This window comes from Panthera pardus, unplaced genomic scaffold (genome assembly GCF_024362965.1).
Source record: "Panthera pardus isolate Hobbes unplaced genomic scaffold, ASM2436296v1 HiC_scaffold_24, whole genome shotgun sequence".
NCBI lineage: Eukaryota > Metazoa > Chordata > Mammalia > Carnivora > Felidae > Panthera > Panthera pardus.
The window spans coordinates 95,367,235-95,374,583 of record NW_026526810.1 but is presented as its reverse complement, the minus strand read 5'-3'; positions in this window follow the sequence as shown (position 1 = coordinate 95,374,583).

Genomic DNA, 7,349 nt, shown 5'->3' with positions numbered 1-7,349 from the left:
TTAATTTTATCTCTTTTTTTTTTTAACCATACCCATCATCTATTTGTTTATTTGCCCAATCCCAGTATATGTGTTTAGTGGTGTCAGAATTGTTAACCTGTGCTCCCATGGGAAACAACTTAATTCACTACAGTACAGTGCTTCTGTACAGTTCCTTTAGTCCTTCGTCTTACAGTCTCTACTCGTTTGCTTAATTATTTGGGTAAAATTTCCCCCACTCCTCTCAATGATAATTATATCTGTTATGCAGATTTTTAAAAAATAAATTTATACCCCCTTCATCTATTGAAAAAATTTTTAAATTAAGTCTTTTAAAAAAAAGTGACACCAAGGAACAAAATCCACGAAGTTGAACAAATAGACCAAGGTGCTCTACGCATGCAGAATACCTGTGCTGTGCTCTGGTCATCTTTGTAACTGCCATTATAAATGGTTGACCACCACCATTTCTCAAGTCAAAATCTGAACTCACATAGGCCACACTTACCAGGAACTAGCCAAAAGATGTATAGATCAGCTTGGCTCTGGACCATTAATTTCACATATTAGGATCTTCAGAGGACTCATCTGATTAGGGCATGGTGCTAGGTCCTAGGGTTGGGTTCCAACCTTCCCATCCATAGTCTGGGTTCTAGACAATATACCTACAATATCCAGGATACCTTGCTGCTGTTTTTCTTCCCTGGGATTTAACTGATGGCCCAATAAGCTAATACCCACACTCCATATTCCCTGACATTATAAAGCTGCAGAAGCAGCATATCACTGGTATTTGGCTAGTGGCTATTGATGTCTGTTACCCAAATGCATGCCAACATTTCTCCATAGTTAAATTAAATAGCTATAAGGAATGAAAGTCCATTCATGTTTGGCTCTCCCTTGCCTGTTTTTAAATAGTTACCTCTTCTTTAACTCATCTCTCCTTCTACCAAGTGAATTTTTCTATTAGAGGTTATCTCTTGAGTTCACTGTCGAGTCCATTTTAATTCTTGCATTCCCTTATGAGATATTCATTCGAAATGAATTGCTATCCTGTCAGTTACATAGCTCTGCTTCTGGCATGGGAATTCTATTTCTTTAATGGCTTTATTCCTCTAAACATATTCTTTGTAGAGGTCTCCATTATCCCGCAGTCCTTAGAGGGAACCACTGGCAATCGCAGAATAGGGCTCTTTGCTGCCTAGAGGCTTGAGAAACAAATCCGAAATATTTTAAAACTAAAAGAGTTCCTGAACTGATGTGTGTCCTAGATTGACTGTTACTGGGCACTGAGTACCAAACACAACACAGAATGGCAATTATTCTTCCCGGCAGTCCGGGTGCCAAATGAATTTTTTCTGCACTTAAAAATGGACAGAGATTTTCAGTAACTGAATGAAACAATGTACAATAATTTAAAATATTGTTCGTTCAGAGAGAGATTAGGCTTTAATTAAATGGCATCACTTAATATACTGTCCAGCAGATATTATAATTGGTTTCTTTAGCAGAGAACATGGTAATATCTAAGCTTTACTGAAGTGATAATGGTACTAATTTAGCCCAGTGGATACATAAACAGCTTGGCTGCTTCTGACACCCCCGGTGCACAAGAAGTAGGCTTTGATCATGACATCTGCACAACTCTTAATCAGTCATTTCTTTCTGAAATAAAAGTATTAATCACCCAGACTAAACAAACCCTGTTTACATTAAACACGCATGATATCTGGGACTTTCAGGGATATTAAGCTGTTCATTTCTATGGATACAAAAAGGTAGGGTTCTCTTCAAAGCAGCAATGAAATTATATTTCATTTGAGCTGGGAAAATGGCATTTATTATTTTTAAAACCTGGTATAAATGCAAACCAGCACTCCCCAGTTCGTTCAGAGAGGGCAGACAATTTTCTGGCACAACAACAGTTGTGTATTTTAACTCCTATCTTCTGTTGGTCATTTACAAGGACGTTTTCATTTCCAGGCTTGGCTCCTGTTTCCTCATGGCTCATTCTCGAAATGTGATACAATAAGGTCCTATTCTCTTCAAGCCATTCTGCTTGATAATTCTGAACAAAGCCAGAAAGGGATGGGGGTGGGGTGGGGGGAAATTTCACTGAATCTAAAAGAGAGAAAAAAAATTGCCTTCTAAGGTCTAATGCTCCCAGACAAATTAAAAAGTAACCAGAGATTAGATTAAATTCCTTTGCTAAATTCTTTGTTTTCAAAAATATATACGCTGCACCTAGGGATGGAAAACTTTCATTTCCCTGTTTGCAAATGGCTGTCAACATGTTTATTTTGGAAAAGAATGGAAACATTGATTATAGCAAAGAGCTAGCTGGGTCACAATGTCAGCAAAACAGGCTGGCTCTATCACTGGGTGGGGAAACAGAATTGGCAATCACAGGATAGGGTTCTGGGGTATAACTCCACCTTTACAGACTTTCCAGTGGATTATCAGGGGCCCAGTACAGCACTTCAGAACTCCTCCCTGCCCCCTTAGAACTCAGGGAGGGTGTTCCTGGGTTTGTCCTCAGAAGATGAAAAATGTAACTGGGGACATGGGAATAACTTGTAAACGGCATTCTGGAAACTCTAAAATCAGGATTCTCCCCACAAGCTCAAGGGGCGCTGGCAACCTGGGGAAAAGAATCCTGAGTTGAACAAAGGCTGCTCAGAGTCTGCTTGGGTCTCACGGTTAAAGGACAAACCTCACGCCAACACAACTGCATATCCAAACACAACTCTCAGAGACTAACACAGCCACTGGAGACCATCAGGACTCCCGTCATGCTTGGGTTTTCTTCCTTTCAAAGCAAGCCACACTCACTGGACAGAACAACCACGACAGAGCAACTGTGCTCTGGACGATTACAGACTCTACTTGCTTCCCTGTAAATTATTCTTTAAACCAGGGCCATCTACACAGCTGCACCCAAAGCACCATTCTGGTGCCAAATCCAGTCACCTGTTTTTAGTCATCGCCCTTCTTGACCTTTTGGGGGCAATCCAAATGGTTAAATACTGCCTCCATGGATGCTCCCCACACTAGCTGCAACAATCTTAGGTAAGAACTCTCCTCCTTTCTCTCTGACTGCTAGAGTAATCATTCTAGAATGTGGATATGCTCAAGTTTTCCCCCATTTGTCTTAAATAAGGGATAAAGAGCAAACTAACAGCCAGGCATATAAAAATCTTCAAAGACAGCCTCAAACATTCTGACTTTTCTTCCCTTGTTTCCTGAAACCTCACAGATAATTTTCTATCTGTTCACTCTCTTTTTCCCTCCCCCACTTAGACCTCTCCCTTGTCTCTCTCTCTCTGATACACACACACACACACACACACACACACACACACACGCACACACACAATTTCTTGTCACTGTCTTAGCATTCTTTGCTTCTCAAGTCTCTGTGTCTTTGCCCATTTGCTTTCCTTTTCTCCTTGTCTTCCTTCTTCACCCAGAAGTTAGATGGGCCTAACTCATCTCTCAAAAGCCTTCCTGGCTCACTAGACTAAAAATGTCATGACAGCAAAGACTTCTCTTGTCTTGCTCATCAGAGGTTCCTAGCATGGAACCAGGCACATTGCAGGCATGCACTGTATGTTTGCTGCAATGAGTTAAATCAATGTTCCCAAATATTTAGTCACACTGTCCTTCATGTTCCCACTGCACTTTCTACCTATCTTACACATCATCATTTTTATTTGATGCCTTAATGATCCGGATGGGAATCACCCCCACCAAAAACGTCTTTTCCAGGTCAGGAACCTTTTCTTAGCTGTTTGCTTGGCACATAGTAGGCGCCCAAGAACTTTTTGTTGGATGAGGGAAGACAGAATGGAAAGTGGCTCTGTGTACATCAAGAGGCAGATTTTCATCAGAACACCTATGCTCTCCCCTTTCTCAGGGTGGCCTTTCCATAACTTTACCAGCCCCAAAAGGGAGTGCTTTAAATTCTGTCTCCTGGATTCTTGCTGTGACCCAATAGTCACAAAACAGGATTGATTTGGCACTTCACCCACAGCCTGCCTGAGGGATAAAGGAGCCTGTTCTAATCTAATAAAGGGCTGCTTCATGAGGCTTCATTTGCCCAGATTCTCTGCATTCTCCTGCCTACTCCCTTAGACACCCACCAGGAAATAACAGCAGCCTCCCAAGCCTGCAAGATAAACCCACTGGGATTACAGCCATTCCCCACAACTGAGCAAACTGCCTCTCGCAATGCCCATACATTTTGCATTAAACACAGTGTATCAAATTAAAAATAAAACTCAAGTTGTTTGGTTAATGGTTTTCCCAGGCCTGAGGTTGTGACCAGACTGCTGATCAGTCTCTTCAAGAATGCCGGCTGGTTTTGCTGCTTGCCACAGACACTGTTTAGCTATTATGTGGCACACGAAACTCTTTTATTCATTCTTAAACCTAACGTCCAATTAACTGAGAAAGGGGACTCATTAAATAATTTAAACTAGATCCAAATTAAAGGGCAGTTTTCTCCATCGTACTTGCAAAGAAGTTCAATTTGGCTGAAGGATGTAATCATTTTAAGCCCATGTTGGTTTGGGACAGTCTCTAATAGGGTAATCTTGAATCCGCTCCATTTACATCTTCTTTTCATAGGTAGCATAGAGAAATCTTGCCTGTCACCCCCATAGACAACATTTTCTCCTTGACAATGTGTTTAAGCTCAATTCTTTGAAAAATTGTGTGAAAGAGTTTTGGTCATAATTACATGTTCAGCTTTTACTTGAGAGGACCTGTTAGACTAGATGATGAGTCATATTCGCTGCCAAGATGCTAGAAAAAATCCTGAATACCATCTGGAAAGCCGGTCGGTTGTAGACATCATTCATGTCAGTTTATTCTTAGCAGAGCTGGGAATAGAACTCAGAACATTTGACTTCTGTTCCAGTCCTTTCCACCTCACTGCTTACTACCATGCCAGGAAGACCCACAGTGCAGAGCCAGGTCATAGGGAAAGAAGTTCAGGGGATTCTGGTTCATTCGCCAGGTGTCCACAGAACACCTTGTGCTGTGGAATGCAAGAGGACCAGGTAGATCTCCTGTTCCTGAACACTGGTTTCTCTAAGTTTGCCTGCAGTTCTTAATGTCAATAAAAAACAAGCAAAGGTTACAGAAACCCTGCAAGTATTTCCTTCAAGTCCAGGGCTTGGCTCAGTCTGCCAGGGCTTCTAGAATAACTCCTACCCTGAACATTCCACTATTCCTTTCTTCAAAACGGTGGGTCCAAAGCAAAGTGCATGAAAACTGTGCCTTCAGTGGGTCTTCCTCAAATGACCAGCTGCAAAACACTCAGCTCCATGGGCCAAGGAGCTGCTCTTACAGGCAGCCCTTCTTCTGCATGCCCTTTCCTAGAGTGGCCTTCTGGGCCTTGAATTGTGTTTTTCAGTCTCTTCAGTCATGGTAATATTGAGAATTAATAATAATAGCTATCATTATTTGCATCAAAGCACTTATTTCCAGTTGTCCTCTTGGTAATGAGCAGATTATTAGCCCAGCCCTTGTCTCCCTTCACAGTAAATACAGGGAGACAGCATCAGCCAAGGCCTTCAGGCAATCCAGCTCCATCTTTGTGATGCTCCTGCTGCTCCCAGGGCTGCTTTTCCACTGCTCTTCCTCACAGGAGTCGCTGGCAGTGTCTTTTGGCAGCTGCTCCTGGTGGGGGATCTCCCGTCAACCTCAGTACCTCCTACCTGTCTTATCCCCCACCCCTGTTTGTCACATGGCAATTTCCACCTGCCCCAGTCCATGGCTTCTCTTGCCTCCTGAAACAGGTCTATACCTTCCTAGGAGCCTGAAAACTTCATTTATAGTCTCAGCACCACCTTTAGGGAATGGCTTCTTAGAGGGTCCACTCAGAGCCTTCTAAAAGTAGCTACAAAGATGAATAGTCCTTTAACAAACATTAAGAGGGGGGAAAACCCATAACATCATTTATAAAGAGGTGTAGGGCTACACAGCATCTCTGCATGCATTGCTAATTTTCATTTTCACAAAAGTCATATGGCTTAGGCAGTATTATTTTATACATGAAGATCTTGGCAAAAAGCCCCAAATACTTCTTGTGTTCCTCTTCTCTCACTTTCACTACTGGAAGGCATAAGGAAACCTAATTACTCTGCTCTTGTCACTTCTGTGCCCATCTATGATTCCTCATTGCCTGCAGAATAAAATCCTAATACCTTCACTTAGGGCACAGGCCATATTCAATATGATTATGGTCTTCTTATCCCATTTTGCCTCCTACTCCCCTTTTATGTGCATGCTATGATCCACAGGAATGAATCACTGTGTGCCTCATACTCGCCCATCTATAAGGGACACCATGATGTTATGAGAAAAACATTAGATTTGAATACAGACTGATTTTTTCCTGATCTCCAGCTCTACCATTAACCGGCTACTTGACCTTAAGAAAGTTACCTAAGCCCTTTGTGCCACAGTTTTAAAAATAAATTTATTCATTGAAATATATTTACTAGTGAACAAACAGACATGGCCCCTGCTGTTCTGGAGCTCACACCCTCTGGGTTATAATCGAGGGATAAGAGATGCAAACTTAATCTTGATGCTAATCAAGCAACTGAGCATGGACAGTCAAAGGCAAGTGCAGAATAGGGACCAGAAAAAATATGGAATGGAATGACTGGAGGATAGACGTGGGATGGGAGAATGGTCCAAGATCAGGCTGAGGAAGGAAGCAGAGGCCAGATCCAGAAGGCTCTTTAAGCTTTGCTGAAAAAAATCCTTTATTCTAAGGGAAATGAAAAGTATTCAGAGTTTTAATCAGGGCAAGAATATAACCAGATCTACAGGCTACAGTGATCTCTCTGGCTATTTTTTTTTTAATTTTTTTTTAACTTTTTATTTATTTTTGAGACAGAGAGAGACAGAGCATGAACGGGGGAGGGGCAGAGAGAGAGGGAGACACAGAATCGGAAGCAGGCCCCAGGCTCTGGGCCATCAGCCCAGAGCCCGACGCGGGGCTCGAACCCACGGACCCACAGACCGTGAGGTCGTGACCTGAGCCGAAGTCGGATGCTCAACTGACTGAGCCACCCAGGCGCCCCGATCTCTCTGGCTATTGTATGGAGAATAGATTGAATGAGGATGGGGTGGGAGGGCAAGACTGGAAGCCACAAGAACCACTAGTAGGAGGTGGTTGCAATGGTGAATGAGAGATGGTAATGGCCTGGACCAAAGCAGTGGCAGTGAGGGCTCAGCAAAGTGGGTGGATTCCAGAGATGTTTAGAGGGTGGAATTCATAGGGCTCTATGAGGCTGAAGGGTAGAGGGGAAGCCTGGGTGGCTCAGTCAATTAAGCATCTGACTCTTGATTTG